Raw genomic sequence first — 20,268 nt, 5'->3', positions numbered from 1 at the left:
TTTCTACAGTTTCATATAAACGGACACACTGGAATTATCAGCGGCTGTCGGGTTTTCTGCATAAATGTAAAATTACTGCTGTTGCCAGATAATCCACATTGGAGTAGACAATTTGCTAATTCCAACAAAAACACTGGCTAAATTTATCAAGGATTTGCATCGTCCTTGTGCTACACAAGGCCACCTTGTGTAGCCCTGCATGGCTTGATTAATCTAGAGTAATGCAAAGCAGTGCACATTTCTGTATTGCATTGCTTTGCAGCATAAAGGCATTCCATGGTGGGAGTGTGGGTGCTCCCACGCATCCACTCATGGATTTAAGTGCATTCCCAGATTTACCATTAATGGTAGCCCTGGGAATGCATCAAAATGCTACGCCTCACCAAGGGGCATATCATCAAGGGCCTTATCACCGCTTTTTTGGCTTCAAAAGCCAGTAAAGCGTAGATGTTTTCGCCCTATTAACAAGAGGGTGCTAACATGCATAATTGCATGTTAGCACCCTTTTTCCCTACGCCTTCCTTTACATCTCTAATGAGATGCAAAGTGGGCGTTCCTTCCCAAAATAACTGGAGAAATGTCGCTAACCGACATTTCTCCAATTATCGATGGGCACGCTAACAAGCATAGCGATAAGAAAAGTAGCGCTAACCGTGGTTATCGCAACTTTCCTTACACCTGCTTTTAGTTTGACTTAGCCATGATATCCAGTGGAAGGTGGATATCGTGGTTAAGTATGCTCTGCCCTATCAACAACGTAGCGCCAAATATTGTGCGATTACCGCTGGAATCCCAGCGATAATTGCACATTTGGCAGCTGACTTGGTTATTTTTATCTCTCTGGAGATAAGCGTCGCTATCTCCATGAATAAAATAAGCGATAGCTGGCGATAATTATCCTAGCGCTAAGTGCGCTTAGCGATAATTATCGCCGGTTGTTGATGATATGGCCCCAAGTGAGTCATAACAAGGAAAAATATAGTTTCATCTCCTCGTTTTTTCCTCTGCTCCTCACATAGAAATGGGAAAATAAATGACTCTCAGGATTGTTTTTGTGCTGGAAAGTGTCCCTTTTTGCACAAAAACAATCCTGCCTACACCGCAGGTACCCTTGCAACATGACGCAAGGGTACCTGGGCTGATGCTAGACAGCACTAGGAAAGGACAAAAATGTGCAGTATAATGTTAAATACGGCACATTCCTGCCTTTTCCCTTTCACGCAGAGCAGCGCAGTGCGGCACGATGCCTTACTGTGTTCCTCTGTGGGAAAGAGTGATACATTTGCTTGATTGTTTCTTCCTACCTTTTTAGCTGTTGCTGTAATCAGGTGTTAAATGGGCAGTAAGGAGGTGCAACCTTTTCTCAAACAGTATTAATGTGTGATAAAATAGCAACATTCTGAAACAATGCTGCATTTTTTGCCACATAGTTTGATCCACCCAGCTGCATAATTTGGTCCTCCATTGCTGCAAAAATCCAGTGAAACTGCATACAACCAAAAAATTACAAAACAGTGGTAGCTTATGCCAGCACTAGTAACAGAAGGAACTAGAGGATAGTGAAGGCCAAAACCTCTTGTTTAGTGACGTTATTTGGACTCAGTAGCTCCCTAGGGGAGATTCAAGTAATCAGAGATGCTAGTTAAAGCTAGATTGTTTTAGTAGCTGAGCTGTGATATGTTCTGAGCCCCACTCTGTCATTTTCTTATGGCTCCTTCTAGATACCTTGATCTAAGTTGTTTTCAGTACTGAACCCCAAACTTTGGAACCGGCTGCCACATAAACTTAGGCAAGGACAGCTCCTGCTGACCATTTAAAAAGTGGTCAAAATTAGTTAATCTGTTAGTTGGGTGATGTTGTTCTGATGCTGTTCCTTCTCCTTTTTTCCGAGCTCTGCCTTCATTAGGTGTTTGCCTATTTTGTGCAAAATATAATAATACCTATTAAATTGATTGCATGTATGGCAGGTATGTGCTTTACATATGTGGCAGACATTTTTTAGAATTGGGTTCCTTTTGCACCAGCCTTAACCCTATAATGGTGCAACCCACTGTGTCAAAATGCCCTTTTTGCACTGGTGAGCTGATGCAAATGTTATTTTTGCGCTAGATGCTAATACAAATGTTGCTGCAAAATTGCCTAATATTTCACCATTGCCAGGAAGCATTGTATAGTTGCCCAGCATCACTGGAAACATGTCTGTGCTAATATGCTGATGGTCACTCAAATGTCCTACACAGGGTGTGTCTCTCGTTTCCAGCAATCTTCCCACATCCTTCCGATGAAAGTGACTAGCTTTATTTGCTTTACTCTTGGAAAGCACTTTGCATCTTTTTGGCACCTATTCAAATGCTAATTACTTGCTGGCAGAAGTGGGGGAACAAAATGCAAATTTAGAATCATGTGTCATGGCTTGAAGCCATGATTTATCTTGTCACTGTAGTGGATGGCACAATAGGTGGTACAGCCCACTAGTGACATTTGACTAAGAGGCACTGGGTACAGTTCCTATGATATACTTGAAACTTGTAGGTAAATTAAATATGCCAATTTTGAATCTTTCAGTTCCACCATGTACAGGCTCTTTACTGCTGTTCAGCAGAGTTAAAATCCATAGATGTCTAAATCCAGCACACACACACACACATCTATATACATACACACACATATATGCATATATATATATACATATATTTTAGTGAGGCAACATACTGATACTTTTGCTCAGGTGAGATGGGGAGGAAGGGGCATTGACTGATTCTATCCATATTGATTGGGTTGGGTGTAAGACGGGGTACGTTTGGGCACCAAAGCTGCTTATTCAATATATCCATTTTTTGAACAAGGATTGATGTGATGCACCTAAAATAGGAGGGTGGAAAGGCCCCTGATCTCCTTTTTGCAGATGACACTTTGTTAAAATATAAATTACTACAGGGACTCAAACATTTTTCGAATGCCTTTCAGCTGTTCTCTGTTGAGTGTGGTCTGGAGCTTAATAACTCCAAGACCAAATGCATGATCCTTTCCTTACAGAAAACAACCCTTTGCAAGTTATGGATGTTGGTGGGTAATAGCCCCTTAGATGCGGTTGCCAAATTTGAACATTTGGGTATAAAGCTTACAAGATATTTAATTGGGCTTGGCAAGTGGAAAGGGTGCAGTTGCCCTCGGTTGAACACACATCTAATAAAGCAAAACTCCACAGAAAAACTATATCCAGAAGGGTGGCCCCTGAATTAGAGGTTTACAATGTCAAGACTCTACGGGCGGTCCTGTATGGGATGGTGTGGAGCTATGGGGTAGTACAAAAACCCAGAGCTTGTCTACAGTGGAGCATACATTTTTAAGATCCTTATTAAACCTCCCAGCAAGTGTCCTATTGACTCCTCTTTATTCAGATCAGGCACAAATCACTCACAAGATTGAGTACAGACTTCTCATTTATTGGCACCGTCTCTGGGTTACAACAGTGTTAGAATCCTACCGGATGTGTAAGTAGAATCCAGTGGTTTTGCACTGTCACGGCTCTACTTCAGAAGTTGAGCCTTGATAATCAATGGGTCTTCCCTAGACCATGTGCTCAACCTCACAGGCTAGCATCAAAGCCATTTTCTAGGAGACTGTTGCAGTTGACAATATTTTGCAATGTAAGGGATCATTATCTGCTGCTTTTATTGATTTTAAATCTGGGCCATTGCATGGGAATACTATTGAAGGAATTGTTCCAAACTTTGGCAAGGAAGCTATACCGACAATTTAGGTATGGATTCTTACCTGTAAAACATTTTACTAGGAAGTGGCATAAAGAAATTGTCCCTGCTAATGATCTTTGTACGTGTTGTCACTCATCCATGTACTGTTCTTTTGTCCATTTTATAAATACCCTCATACTAAGTGGATTGTCCCCCTTTGTAGAAACCTGGGCATTAGATAGCACCAGGAGGAGTTCAGAATACTGCAGACTGACTCAAGCCAGATTGTGGTATTTTGTCTGATTAAGTTTCTAATGGCAATGTGGATAAGATGTGCAAAGCATGTATAAAATAGCTTGTATTTCTATTTGTGGACCCCACCTTTCCTATGCTGCTATTGTGCTGCCCTGCTGACAGTATCTTGCTTGTGCTTTTTGTAGAGGAGTTTTTTTTCAAAGATGCTGTTATTTCAATGTGTTAATAGTTGTAAATTTACAGATTTTATTGAGGAGTTTTATTTTTCATAAGCTGCCATCTTAATATATTTAACAGATGAAAATGTTCCATTTACCCAAACAGTATATACTGTGGTATTTAAAATAGTTCTTACTTTTTTATGTATGTGTGCTCTTTTGTGTTATACCTTATGATCTAAGGTGATTATAAAGTCCTCTTTATTGAGTGATTGATTGATTGATTGATTTTATATATATATATATATATATATATATACATGAATCCTCAATAAGTGCGCTCTCAGAAACACCAACTCCGTGTAACATGTGAATATCGCTGTTTATTCACAACGCGTTTCGCTTAGACAAGCTTGATCACGTGAATATTGTGCACCCAATGACAGCCGAACATATAGTAATCATGTCAATCACAGGCAAGACAGCATACATGAAGAGGGGACTAAGGGATTCAACTTGGCAGACATCTTGGAATGGAGCATAATCCATGGATAACGGATAAGTGCCTTGGATGCCTCTAACTAAACAAGATTAAATGCTAAATGCAAATGAAAAAATTATTACATTAAATCATCCTGCTGGGGAACCTCTATATGCGTAATTGCAAACAATTAGTCATCCGATAACTCCAGATAAAATCGGTGTAAACATGTTGAAACTGAAGCAATACATTTTTCTCGGTGTACAGTTAACTCGTATCAAGTCAGGTGTGTACTGTGTCAACGATACATGTTTGCAAATGGCCGGTCGGTTATAACGTATCTCATATGCTCCAATTGTGAGACAGATAAGCTCGCATAATGTGTATCTGTATCTTGCTCAAATTGCTGATGTAACGAACAGAAAAATGTATATGTGCATATCAGACATCTTAATAGGTGAAAAGGTTGACAATATTGATGAATTGCTGCTCCATTGTCGTTGCATAGTGTCAAAAAAGGGGTAATAAGGCAAGTGCCCAAGGCCTTAAGGGTGATGTGCTCTATATCAAATGCATACTCTTCCATGAGTGACCAAAGACAGTTCCCAGATTCCAGAAGATGACACCCCTTGTGTGAACAGCCTAAAAAAAGTTCGTAAGGTGTCAAGGCAAGTACCGGTAATGTTGAGCTGATCCTCAGCATTCAGCCTGCATCTTATCTATCAGTTACCTAGTGAGTTGAGCCGTCAAAAAAGAGTGAGTGACATACGTGCTCTTGATTTGAGAGACAAAGGGTAGGCGGCCCATGCTGGTGAATGCTGATGGATGGGCCCCTTCCTTTCCTCCTATACAAAAACTGATAAAAAACAAGAGAAAACTAATTAAAATAAGGATCACTCGATCCTGAACATATCAATGTGTAAATTGTACATTAAGTAGATTCCGTAGATCACTACTGAGGAAGAGGAAAATAAACACTATCTACTAAGAAAACATAGAACAAGCTGCAGGAATGGAAAACGGCTGTAGCTTCTGAGTACAACCGTTCTACGTAATGTAAGCAGAGTCATGATGCTTGATTAGAGAGCAAAGATAGAAGCATAGAGACAAAGAGAAAGAAACACCAAAAATAAGTGGGTACTCTGTCTGTGAATAAAATTCAGGAGTTATTCTTTAAGGTGTATCGATAGCTCTTCATCTTGGTTCAGTCCTCCTGGATTTTTTGTAAGGAAGTCTATAATGTATTTAGACTCCCTCTGTCTTAACATGAGTAACCTATTGCCACCCCTGGGATGTTTCTCGATCTGTTCCAGGATGAAGAAACTCATATCATTGGTGTTAGAAAAATGTCTCTCTCTAAAGTGTCGCGCTACGGGATATTTGGGGTCAAAATTGTTAATGGCCCTCCCATGTTCTAAGATGCTCTTCTTTGCCATGCATGTGGTGCTGCCTATGTACCATAGATTGCACGTACATTCGATGGCATAAACCACGAACGTAGAACTGCATGTGAGAAATTGAGTGAGTTCCTTGCTGACACCGTTATATCTGACCTGTTTGCGGAATCTGCTGTTGTTGCAGGCTTTACGATGGCCACAGGGGAAAAATCCCCTGAGTCCATGCAAGTCCCTGTGTGGGTATATCGTGACGTCACTGTGTATCAGCATATCCCTAATGTTTCTCCCTCTTCTGAAGGTTATATTGGGTCTGTCAGGAATCATCCCCCCAATAACATTGTCACTTTTGAGGGTATCCCAGTGTTTGGAAAGAATGTGCTTGATCTTGTTGGCGTCTGAGCTAAAAGTCATAATCATTCTGGTGTTATTCTCTTCACATGTCTTGTTGATAGGTTTGTCAGTGATGGTGGAGGATCTGACTACCTGCTCTGCTCTGTTATATGCTCTTTTTAGTACCCATCTAGGATACCCTCTCTCACTGAAGCGTGTAATGATGTTGTTACTTTCATGTTGGTACGCATCATCAGTGTTGCAGTTCCTTTTTGCCCTCATATATTCACTCCGTTCTGCTCCTCCCACAGACGTACTCGGACACTCCACGTGTGCTAATGAACCATTTAATAGTTTCCTGCTATTAAATGGTTCATTAGCACACGTGGAGTGTCCGAGTACATCTGTGGGAGGAGCAGAACCGAGTGAATATATTTATTGGGCTTCCGGTAGCCCCAACTCAGACCGCCCGTGAATCAGCCGAACATGTCCCGTAACCGGAACTAGGTGCAAGTAATATATATATATATATATCCTAGTGGTATCTATATTACCTAGTGGAGGTCGCCACTAGATAGTTATAGTTAAGTCAGCTGCTCCATAGGAAAACCATGTTTTTCCAAAAGATGCTACTTTTTGACCAGCTTGTGCAAGGAAGGTTTTGGGATGAGTTGTCAAGCAGGGATCAAGAAAAAGGAGGTCCCAAAATGCACAATCGCATGCATTTTTCATAGTCATCTTTAAGCAATGTCATAGCAAAATCCATTAAATGGAATAACTGCAAATTTGGTTGTAAGCTAAATCGTGGTCCACAGTTTGCGCTTTTTGTGATTTCGTGTAAATCTGGTCAGGAGTTTTTGAGAGTTAAGGGTCAAAAATTATTGTATATCGTGCAGGCTGGGCCTGCTAGAGGATCAAGAGATTTGAAGGTCTCTTTCAGGAGCACCAGTTTAAAAATAAAGCATTATGGTTCTCCCAGGGAGCTTTATTTCCCATGGGCCATATTGCTCACATGCGAGTCAGAGTCCCACTAGAGCAGGCACTCTGATTGGCTGCCAGCAATATGAAAAAAAGTTTTCTGGAAGCAATTACAGGACTTGGGGACTTAGTCCCCTGTCCTGAATTAAAAAAGAACAATAATATAAGGGTGTGGGGTATGGATACCCTGACATCCAGGGCCCCATGGGGGAGACCCAGAGGGACCTCCCTGGGGCCAAACAGAAAATGTTATCTGCAAACAATGCCACAATCCCCCCCAAAAATAATTGCAGTTGGGCTGCAGTTATTACATTTATGCCTAGAGAAGCCTACCCCGGGGCCAAAATTCCCATTGATATATTAAAATCCGACCTGCAACTTTGGACAGTAGGCGTAAACAAACTGTTTTCGTTTGTCTTTCAGTCAGGCCAAATTCCTCTATCATGCAAAGGTGCTTTAATACACACAATTTTTAAAATAGGCTCAAAAGAGGAACTGAAATTCTATCATCTTATTGCCCTATTGGATGCAGAAGGGAAGCTTTTAACAACTTTCTAATATTCCACCTGTATGACTGGGCTTTCAGCAACAAACGTATCCTTGTTTTTCAAACTGGGTTTTGACCTGGATGCATGATTGGAGATAACATCACAGCTATTAAATTGCTGGTGAACAAAATGCTAAAAAGACACTTGTCACTATATTTGTGTTACATTGATTACTCTCATGTTTTTGATAAAGTCAATAGGGCCAAACTGTGGTGTAAATTAACTAACTGGGGCTTTGATTAAACTTTGTTATATTTTTAATGCCACTGCATGATCACACCTCGATGCAAATGAAAATTGCAGGGGAAGTTTTGTCACCAAGATTACAGACTGTGAATTGCTTACAACAGGAGTGTGTCTTAGCACAGTTGTTATACTCCCTGTATATGGTTGACCTAAGCCTGTTTTTTAATTACTCAGATGGCCTTGCCCCCAAACTGGGCAATAAGCCCATCAGCTATGTTGCATATGCAGATGATATTGTACTTTTTTCATTAATCTCAAGAGCACTCCAAATCCAACTGTCGAGGCTATGTTGGCTGAATAACTTAAACGATATGCAGGTCAATTGTGATAAAACTAAAATAATGTATTTTGGATGTAAAAGAGTTTACCTGGACCGTACTCTTGAGGGTTATCTACCAGAAGAAGTGGTACATTGTATTTATCTGGGTGTAACAATTGACAACAATTTATATGGGCAGACCCTCTAGCCAATACACAAAAGTCCAGTTAATTACCTGATCACTGAAAAAATACTTTCAAAGTTGCAATGGTCTGGCAATCTCTCCAACAATCACTGCTCCTAACAGTAAACGTATTCCAACTCTTTTGCCTGCTTGCATGATTCTTAATAACAAAACTATTGCTGAGCAGGATAAACTATACATTAATAAAATTAAGCTATTGCTTGGCCTTCTCACCTCATCCCCTCACTGTAAGATTCAGTTGGAGTTTGCCTTGACCTGATTAACCCAAAAACAGACTGTTTTAATTATAAAATACATATGTCATTGTTTTAATGCTATGGAAGACTCATTGAAACATTATATACATAATGAGTTGCAATTATTCAGCGATTCTAATTCTACTCTGAGAATTGCAGATGTAAGTAGAGATCGAGGGCCTTATAAATCAAGCCATTAAAGCCTCCTCATTACAAAGAGATTTAGCTTGCTTACAAGCCTACAAACATTCAGATTGCTCCTCTGATACTTACATGAATATAGCTCAGGGATATCTCTCTTGTACTTTAAATCCAGTCTGTAAGGTTGAGTGTCCGAGGTGTTGCCTTCTTTATATCCTGATTATCCAATTTGAAGGGTCCTGAAACAAGATGTGTCACCCACTAAGACAGTGGCTATAAGGAAGAATCTTTAGAGCGCATTGTGTATTTGTGTCTATTTTTACTATCCGCAAGGAAAAAAATACCCGAAGTTCGCCTTTATAAAAAAAAAGGTAGAACAATTCATGAAGCAATTAAATATTGGCTTTGTTTGCTAATGATATGTAATTTAATAGAAAACTTGTCAAATTTGTAGACCTTGTGTATAATTATTTTGGATAGTTTGCCTTTTTAGTCCATAGTTGTGATTTTCTATTTTCAGCATTTATGCTGAATTTGTTTTTTTATGATTGTACTTTCTAGGCAATAAATTACTTTTTTACCCATGCCCACTTATAGGTACTGCAGCATCCTCTTGTAGACAATATTAAATGGTAGGGACTCAAAATACTTCCCCACATAAATTATCAAAATAAATTAATTTATTTAAATTGTTCAAATATATAATTACATGTTATCTAGCATTACAAACATCATAAAACACAAATATAGTTCATTTATTTTGAAATATTTTATTAACCCATTTCAATTTTTAAAAAATAGAATTAAACTGTTATTTAATTACATTAGAGAATTACATTATTTTTTATTAATCCTATGCATTACTTTTATTAATTTTAAATGCACAATAGAAACATACTTTTCAACTTTTGAAAGGAATTTTGCTTTCATTAAACTTACAAAAATATATATTTTTAATGTATTATCTGCAAACTATTTTTTATTTAAAATTACGATATTATTGCTGTAACTTTATTTACATTCTTCTACATTTAAAATCAATATATTAATTTATTTACAAAAATATTTGTACTTTTTTTATAACATTATAAACTTTCAAACTTTCTCGATACTTTAGATTAAGGTGATCTGCACCTAAGTGGCGGAGATCTACATGTGAAAAAGTTACAAGTAGTAACTTTTCATTCATAAAGTGGCTCTAACCCCTGAATTCAGGGGATGGGAACACTTAAGTCTACATTTTTATTAACTATTTTAATCGTTAAGGTAAGTAGCCTAAAGTAGTAAATGTAGTCTAAATTTTAAGATTAAACATACACATCTAGATTTACTTACATGTAGATTTACCTTTGTGAATAGGCCCCGAAGGCATTATAACATAGCTAGGTTACTGGAATTATGTAGCAGACAAGAGCCAAATTATGCGGTTGGGGTACCAAATTATAAGGCAGAAACAGGTAAATGATGCTGCGTAACGGGGCACATTGTGGAGCACTAGTACACCACTGTTTGAAATTGTATAGGCAAATATTTTACCTCATTGTTATCTGTTTAACACCTAAACACAGCAATAGGCAACTGATAGATGAGCTGCCTCTGCACTGTTTGAGCTCGAAGCTATTTTTGTTTGTACATTCTGCAGTTTGTCTAGAAGATGATGGTTTACATGTCAAAAGTGGCAAAGCCATAATGATGTGGAAAACACTGCATCAGCAGAATAGCATAATTCAGTGGGCCAGAACATAAAATAATAAATGATAACATAATATAACACCACATATCACAACATATTTAATGTTAGTCCACCTGTACCCTCTCAATTTAAACTACGGCCTCCTTGCAAATACTGGGGTTTCCAGCCCTCCTTCCCGATCGCTTGTAATTAGTGGGCAGGCAGAGGAGTACAGATGGTGACAGACATCTGCTCCCAATGGTGCAGAATAAAGGCAGTCAAGAAAAGCCCAAGGGGCAATAGCTTATCCCAAGTCGTGCATTATTGATCTCTGCTTTTCTTTCTCATTCACACATATTACGCCTTTAATAACTTCTTTGCCATGATTAGTGTGACCTGCCATCGACACCCTGCACTTCCAATTTACTGCAGCTGATTGGTTAACCAGTTAATAGATAGATCAATGTTTCAATTCAAATTGATGCTACAGATGGTGAGAAGAGGGAACATGGATATTTTTGGGTAACTGGCTAGGTGTTTCAGAAAAATAATTCCTAATCTTTTATACATTTTATAAATTAAAATCTACACAGATTAGGTTCTCCTCTTTCTTTGACAAGCGAGCTTTGCTGTAATTATTCAGACCTCATTAGTTTTTCCTTTACATTTTTTTTTCCCGATTTTGCAAAAATAAAAATTCATCCATACATGCTGGCTTTATTGTGTTCTATAAATGTGTACATTTCAATGCATATCGGTAAGCGTTTTGCACTTATGTTATTTTCCCCAACTTTTTCGCACCTTTTTCACAATAACATAAACATCGAACTAGGAATCTCTAACGAAAATGTAAAGAACACAATTGTTTATTTTACTTCTAAATTGTCAGCTCTGTGATTTGAAATTGTGATATTTTGGATTGAGAGCCTCCACAGGTAATTGTTTTGATACGTTTAGACAATTTAACAAATTACAAATTCAAACCTAATTTATCTCGTTAAAATAGCTTATTAGCATTACCATTGGAATTATACAACACGGATGGACCACATTATGTGGCAGGATTAAGTTATGCAGCAAGAAAGTGCAAATTCTGCAGCATAATGCGCCACTTTGTAACTTAGTGGTACTTGTTTTGTCATTTTTACAGCTTAACGCTGTCTGGGTAAAGGTTTCACCTCAATGGCAGAGGCCAAACACGCAAATACAGCAATAAACAACTGAATGGTGACCAGTCAACCTTTGCGAAGGACTTTTCACTGTGCAGCAACATGTTATGTTATGGCAATTGAATCTGTAAAACTCTGGATGAATCACCCCCGAAGGGGTATCTGGGCGCGGGGACATATGAACAGGAAGATAGAATTAAAGAAAGAGTTAGAAAATTGAGGTTTTGAACTGTTTTTTAAAGCTGACAAAAACAGGGCAGGACTGATTTGTAGAGACGATTTGTTCCAGTGGTGCGGAGCAAGATAGGAGAAAGATCTCCCACCATATCAGACCGTACGTGTGAGACATGGGCGTAACACAGACTTCCCACTAGACCTGAGGTTTCGAGTGGGCAGGTAGGGCTACAGTTTATTTTGTAAATAAAGGGAGCCATTGCCAGAAAGAGACTTGTGAACTAGGCAAAGAAGTTTAAACAGAAAGCGTTTTCTCACTGGCAACCAGTGCATGGATTTCGGAGTGGGCTCGGAAAGGGTACAAGGAGAGAGGTTACAGACCAGGCAGGCAGCTGTGTTCTGAACTACCTGAAGTTTAGACAGAAGAACCTCATTTGCCACAACCATGAGGGCATTTCCATAGTCTAGGCAGCTTACAACAAGTGCCTGAGTGAGGGTATTTCTGGTTTGAAGGGGCAGCCAATAAAAAGCCTTCCTGAGCAGGTGCATCTTCCCGCAACAGGCACCATAGTTGGAGCAAACCTGCACTCTCTCCGGTAAAGATTCTCATCTATCAGTATGCCCACATTTTCACTACCTTTTTAGGGAGGAGGGCCATTGCCCAGTTCCAAGGGCCACCAGTCATCTGACCAGTGAGCATGGGCCTTACCGAAAAGCAGCATCTCTGTCTTATTGCTGTTTATTTCTGTAAGCAGTTCGATGTTATCCAGAGAGTTATATTCCTCATAGAATCGCTAAATCTGATTTTCGTAGATTCAGGATTAGGCCCCAGTGAGATGATCAATTGAGTGTCATCTGTGTAAGAGATGACTTCAAAACCGCAGGATCTTACCACTTATGCCAAGGGGGCCACATAGATATTAAAAAGTGTGTGTCACTGTGTTTTTAGCAACTTTTGATCTGTTTGAGGTAGAAACATTATTTTAAAAAATCTTTTGGAAAAGAAATGATGGATTATGTAGTAAATGTGGCAAATCACTAATTATGTGGCTAATGATGCAGAGTCACATAATTTCTTTGGCCATCCTTGTTGGATTAAAAGACCCATTGCTGTGATATGCAAGTAAACTGCAGGTCACAAGATTGGATAACAATAAGATTTCCTCAGCTCTTCACTCTTTCAAAGTAAATATAATGAGGACCATGGTGTGGTTTAACAGTATTTGTAATCAACACTTAAGCACTATTTATGTTATTTTATTTTAAAGTTTGCAGTATGGGAGGTTATTTTCTGGCATTATTTAGTAATCAGAAAATGTGCACAATGAACTTTGTTTCAAGGAGCCTCGAAGGTGCAAAGAAGGGCCTAACTTTTTATCTTCTCAGCCTATTAATGTGAAGTGGCTTTATCCATGGGAAAATGTTTGCATATCACAGTGCACTACATGATGTAGGAAAGTAATCCTTTTTGACCTAATCACCCCGATTTGTTGACTGGTGCTGGTGGTTATTGACACTGAAAGTCCTTGGGCTCTGCTAACCAGGCCCAGGGCCAGTGCTCTGTCCTCTAAAAGTATATGCGAATTGGTATAATTCTAATTGGCCATGACAAACTACCTGTAAGTTCCTAGTATATGGTAGGGCATGTAGGTTTAGAGAACCCAGTGGGCTTAATGCACTTAAGTGTGCACTGATGCGGTGTCTGGGGTCATTTTAAAGCCAGTCATGCCTTGCAGGCTGTTGTTAAAATAAACTATGTTCAAATTCGACTTTGGAATTAAAAAGGCTTCCAAAGCCCAACACTACCTTTTTATAACATATATGTCACCCCTAAGGTCTGCTCTAGGTACCCCAAGGGTAGGGTACATTGTTATGAAAAGCAGGGACAATATAAAAGATGCTTTATATGCCCTGGCAGGAAAAAAACAGCCAAAGTCATTTTTCCGTATTGAAAGCTGCATTAAAACAAAAACCCAGGGACATAGAACTGGTTAGAGCATCTAGACTGGCCTATAAAGAAGCCATAAGAATAAGGAAGTTGGACTTAAAAAACCAAGCCTGGGAAGATCTAGAAAAGGCCTCGGCATTGAAGGACAGCAGGCTTTTCTGGGAAGTTATCAATCGCCCCCTTTTTACAAGTAATGGTAAGGATAATATTGTGATGCAGATTGCATGTGAAACATGGGAATCACATTTTGGGAACATTTTTAACCCACATGGTACTTTATCCACTGAACCATCACTAGGAGATGCTAGGGAACTGGTGGTCTCTCAATCTTCCTTGTCCTTGAGCTCATCGCTCACCTTACAAGAAGTGGAAGATGCTCTGTCGAAAGGCATACCATTAAAAGCACCCGGCCCTGATCTAGTGCCTTTGGACTTTTTTAAACACAATGTTAAGGTTTGGGCCCCCCTGTTATTAAATGTTTTTAGAGCAGTTGTCATTAGCCGTATTCCGGCATCATGGAAGGAGGCAGTAGTGGTGCCGATCTTTAAGAAGGGCGATAAATCAGACCCCCGATGCTATCGCCCAATCTCATTAATTGATGCATCGTGTAAGATATTGGGTAGGGTCATTTTAGCTAGACTAGAAACATGGGCAGATTCGGTGGGCCTTATTGTGAATTCCCAATATGGGTTCAGAAAAGGTAAAGGTACTGTCGAACAGTGCCTGAACCTGGCCCTGATCATGGGGAAATACATGAAGGCAAGGAAATCCTCCATCCACCTTGCCTTCATGGACCTTTCAAGTGCATTTGACACTGTGTGTCGGAGCAAGTTGTGGCAAATGATGGAGGTCATGGGTTTTGAGTAACCCTTGGTCACCTTGCTCCGTAGACTCCATGAATCCACTACTGTAGCCATAAGGTTTGGGCCAGGGGGAGAGAAAACTAAGTCTATCCTCTCAACTGAGGGCGTTCGACAAGGATGCATATTAGCTCCTTTTTTGTTTCTTGTGTATACCAATGGTCTGGAAAAATACCTGTTGGACCACTGTCATGATTTTCCAAAGGTCAACGGCAGGAGCATTCCAATGCTTTCTTACGCTGATGACACGGTACTTATGACACTCACAGGAAACAGTATGCAGCACTGTCTTGATGCCTTCCACAAATTTATGTTGGACCTAGACTTCAAGGTAAATTTTGCCAAATCCTTTGCTATGGTCTGTGGCCCAAAGGGTACCAAAACCAGAAAGTTTGTAGTTAATAACTCCATCATTGAAAAGGTTGAAAACTTTAATTATTTGGGTAACCTCTTCAACAACAAACTAAGCTGGGCCCCGTTAATGCAGACTCGAGTTCAAAGTGCTAGTCGCTCTATAGAGGGTCTGTTTCGTTTCTGTGGCAAACTAGGACAAAAACCTGTTATACATTTAAAAACTCTGTATAAAGCTAAATGTTTGTCGGTTGCTACTTATGGGGCAGGGGTTTGGGGGACTGAAAGCCCTGACACGATACAGATCATGGAGAACAAATTTTTAAAGCGTGTATTGGCTATTCCATCAGGCTCCTCAAACAGATTTGTCCACAACGAAATAGGTTTAAGTTACGTGAGTGACACCATTCGCCTTTCCCCTTTACTGTTATGGGGCAAAGTATGGCAATCAGAGGACTTGCAGCTCACCAGAGATATCCTCCGGGATTGTTTAAAATTGGCAAACATGAAACAGATCCCCTGGCTATCTAATGTAAATGAAATGCTTCATAAAATAGGCCTGGGTGACTCTTTTGACAACCCCGAAAACATACAGGGAGACATCAAAGCTGTAATTAAAACAAATTATTGGAAATCACCGTTTGTGAATTCCCTGGTTAGCCCTTATGTTCCTAAGGCTGCTTTGCAGCACCAGTTTTATTTAACCTTCACAAACCATGTGCAATGGCGATTCTACTTGACAAGGTTTAGGCTACACATCCTGCACTTCCTCTTTGCGTTTCCTAAACAGGGGGGTTGGTGTGAGAGACTGCCCCCTGTCCTTGTAATAACAAAGATAGCCAAAGCACGATGCATATTGTTCTTTTCTGTTCCCTATATAAGGACCCGAGAATTAGGTTTATTAAGCCGCTTCTTAAGGAAAAGCAACCATGCCATTATAAAGAGGGTTATGATTATTTACTATCTCTGTTTTCACCTGGTGTCTGCTGTGCAATGTTAAATTTCATACGGGTGTCACTTCTGATTAGAAAACGGTACGGTTAAATCTGGCACCAAGAAGCTGACCCTTGATTATGTATATTGTATATTGTTGCATCGTGATTTTCTTATCTATTTCTCCTGCCCTTCAATGTATGCCCCGGCTCGAAGAATATATGAAATCATTTAATTTGATTGGAAGTAAAAGCCATGGGGTTTTCATCTGTGATTATTTTAGCTAATGAATTTTATCAGTTTAATGTTATAATTGTATGATTGTCTTTTAAAAATGAATTTGAAATAATGCCTGTAAATGAAATTTTTTGACTTTTATGATTCTTTGTATTGAATCGAATAAAGTTTTTGAAACGAAACGTATTAAAGTGCTGCTATCCTCATAGGCTAACGTGGGAAGGCGTTATTAAACCAAATAAAGTCTATCTTTGCTTGGGAGCTAGCTAGCAATATCATTCAAAGCATCAACATAATGGTTACAATAAATCCCTCAACTTGCCAAGGTCAGATTTATTATAACTATTACAGGAAAGTAGTTTTAGAGCTTACTATCCTGAAGTTACCTATAGCAGCCCAGTAGCAGCCTCTTCTGATTGGCCAGCTTTTGACAGCCTGCGCCAAGCTGCTCCCTGAGTAAGTGTAAAGAGTCCTTGGGCTTCATCAATACAGACATTTGATGGGAGGACATGTGCTTTCTGGAGAAGCCAGGGAGAGGAAGTTAGCTGGGAGATAAGCTGAACATCTAAGGCAGGAGAACAGTTGTCATAGGACCCAGGCCAGTCCCCACTTCCTTGCTCCACAGCCAGATTGGAGCCCCCCTAATTAGATTAGGAGAGGGACTGGAAGGTGAGAGACACACCTCTGGGCTGGGTTACACAGACACACACACACCAATGAGAGATTTTCTCTATTTTGTGTTTCGGATAACAGTACATTCTGGGTCACAAATATGCCAGTCTTTACAGGAATTGGCCATAGCAGAGGGAGGTAACTTTACCCCAATTGGCTGGGGTGCCCCCCTCCCCCTGTCAGCCCAGAATGGAGGATAAATATGGGAGCGCTGCAGGAGATCCTCAGAACACTGCCTGTAACAAAAGAAGAAGAAGGATTGTCCTGATAGACCCTTGGACTGCACCACAGAAGGCTTCCATTCAAAAGAATTCACCTGCTGCACTCTCAAAGGATCCACAAAGAAAGGACTGTGCCTGACTCAAAGGAAAAGTAGTTGACTTTCTGATCAGCAACAGGTACAACAGAGCTGGAGAAAGTCACCTGCAAGCTCAAAGAGAAGATCACCCCAGCGGATCAATTACAACAGGGTGCACTGTGAGAGATTGCCCCCAAGAGGCAATCCAGAATCTCTGAATCCTTGTCTGGTGCTTCAGGACACATCTCTTCCCAGAGGAACCAACATGGAACAAGATCTCAAAGTTTGGAATCGTTCTCCAAAGTTTTGCTAAAAAGCTCCAGGAGGAGACCGGCTTGACGTTGAGAGTCAAGCAGCCGTCGCAGTAATGCAAATCTGCCTGACCCTTCTGGTTGTCCTGCTGAAAGCTCCTGAGTTTTCAGAAACTCAAGAGGCATCGCGCTGCAGTAGTCCACCATCATCCACTTGAGCTTCGGATCTGAAAAGACTGAGGACCTACCAATGAGCCAGTTGATCAGAGAAAAGCCCAAAGAACAAGACTATGTCCAAAGGTAAATTTTGACAAGGACTTAGCACTCATCCTATCCAACCCAAGCTCTATCGCCGTTGATTCAAATCTTTGACTTTGTCCCCGTCTAGCATGGCCAGCTAGCCGCAAGGGGCGCTTCAAGCTTTTTTGCCTCTAGAATGCACACTTTTCGATATTCTCTTTACACATTTATATCTAAGGTTTGCTACATTAGATTTGTTTTTGGGTGTCATATTAAAGATAAAAATAGTCTCTATTTTTATAGATTGGTGTTGGGTTTGATTGTGTTGTGTATTTTACTTATTTACTGTTTTGGTGATTGGTGATATTAAATGCTTTACACATACCGGTCTCCCAAGATAAGCCTGAATGCTCGTTTGCCTAGCTACCCAGGGCTGAGCAAGGATTAATTTACTGATACTTGACTGGACCTATTTGTGATTGTGGTATTATTACTAGCTGAAAGTAAATACCCCACTTAACTACAGCTAGCTTCGACTTATTTGATGACAATCGCACTGCATCAGTTTTTTCAATAGCCAGTGACTTCATTACATTTGTATTTACCCTTGTCTGACAAATGTGATAGTGTTGAAACTTAGATGGTTTAAAAAAGATCAACCATTATAGTATCATTTGCATACACGTAGCTATTTGTGCTAACATTTTGAGCGAGGCTTTTTGGTGCTCAGAAAACAATCGCATTCATTCAGTTATCAATGCACCTTCCATCAGTCTAACCATCCATCCTTCAGTCAGTCCATCATCCATTACAGATATCCTGAGATCTAATGTATGAGGCCTTGGTTGACAGTTACACTTCCGCCCCCTAAAAAAGTACTTTTCTAAACAAACTGTAAAATGGCTAATGTATAGATGCAAAATGTCGGAGGGCTGAGGGCAGTGGGGGGAAGCAAAATGGTGCAGCCCTGTAGAATGTGAAGATGATCGCTAGATTCTCCCCTATCTCACAGATGTTTGTTGGCTGTTGTCTGAAGGGGACCGGTGGGTCTTTAACCCCTTCCCCACTCATGACGGAACCACTCCGTCATGAGCCGCGGTTGCCGTGTGCTCATGACGGAGTGGTTCCGTCATGCTGCGGCCGTTGGGGTCCGCGCCGCTCACGCGGCGCTAATTCCCCGCCTGTGCGGGCGATTAGCGCAGTGGGCGGAGTCATGATGGAACCACTCCGTCATGAGCACAGCTCAACCGCGGCTCATGACGGAGTGGTTCCTTCATGAGCACCGCGCCACCGCGCTGCCCCCAAACCCCCCCCAGCGCTGCGGCGGAATTCCCGCCGCAGCGAAAGGGTTAAAGGGTTGCCCCGCTCCTCTAGCACTGGAGGGGCTGAGACTGCCTACATTACACCACTGGTTGTAGGAAGTGGGTACCCGTAGAAGAGTGTTAACTCGACTGCTGCACAGTCGTCTATTAAGCGAACACAATATTTTTTCATTTCCAATAATACGCAGCTTATGTTGCTGAAAAGTAATATTATGAAAGTGGTTTACAAACACTCAAAGAGAAAATCTGTTGTGGTAGAATTAATCTATTGTTTGCTAAAGAATTCTGACTTTTTTTGTTATCACAGAGTGCCATGAGTTTGCATGAAAGTTACTTGTAAACTGCTACCACGTCCCAAGAAGGTACTACAATGTGCATAATGTATTCTTAGATAATTTCACCTGATTGGGCATTGTGCATGCACGCATGGAAATGTTGTTTTTTTCTCTTCGGAGAAACCCCTTCTCCTAGATCCATACTAGATTTGATGGTGTTCCATTTCCTTTCTCATCCTTAAGGGGTGCTGAAGCCCGCCTGTCACATGAAAACATTTGAGTGTGTTTCCAGGGTAGTTAATTACAGGCACGTAATTTGCAAACAGCCACTAGCTAAGACATTTGTGGATGTTGACCTTCTTAGTAGTGCCCCAGCCAGAAGTACCTACAATCCTATCCCTAAGTTTCCTGACAATTGTGGATAATGCGGTACAAAAGGGGGTGGTGATGGACGGAGCATCAGAACCAATCAAACACTCACACCCAGTCAACAGATCTGGGTTTGATCCATCACCGTTCTTTAGCCCACTCTGCCACCCCAGTTCAGACATGGCCATATGCAAATCAGTCTGACCCTGTGCCTCATGGGTACAGTCCCGCCCGAACGGCCAAGCCATGCCTTCCCTGGACCGGAAACAAGCTTCCTAGGACCGGTTTCTGGCATTTCAGCCGTCTTCAGCCAGGCTTGCTTGAATCCAGTGGCAAAGTGAGCAAGGGACTCACGTCTGAGCATACCCTGCCAACTTATGGCGAACAAAGCGGTACAAAAGGGGGTGGTGATAGACGGAGCATCAGAACCAATCAAACACTCACACCCAGTCAAAAGATCTGGGTTTGATCCATCACCGTTCTTTAGCTTAGTTCTTTAGATTCAAACAATTGTGGATAATGGCACATTTTCTGAAGTCAAACACAGACCAAATAATACTGACATTCA

General features: G+C 40.6%; 1 protein-coding gene across 4 annotated transcripts in view; it reads left to right on the top strand.

Moving 5' to 3' along the window:
- SPHKAP (SPHK1 interactor, AKAP domain containing) overlaps positions 1 to 20,268 on the top strand; it is a 1,519,974-nt gene that overhangs the window by 574,619 nt on the left and 925,087 nt on the right. The window lies entirely within an intron of this gene.

This window comes from Triturus cristatus, chromosome 11 (assembly GCF_964204655.1).
Source record: "Triturus cristatus chromosome 11, aTriCri1.1, whole genome shotgun sequence".
NCBI lineage: Eukaryota > Metazoa > Chordata > Amphibia > Caudata > Salamandridae > Triturus > Triturus cristatus.
The sequence above is the reverse complement of the archived record's forward strand: the minus strand, read 5'-3'. Positions and strand labels throughout refer to the sequence as shown.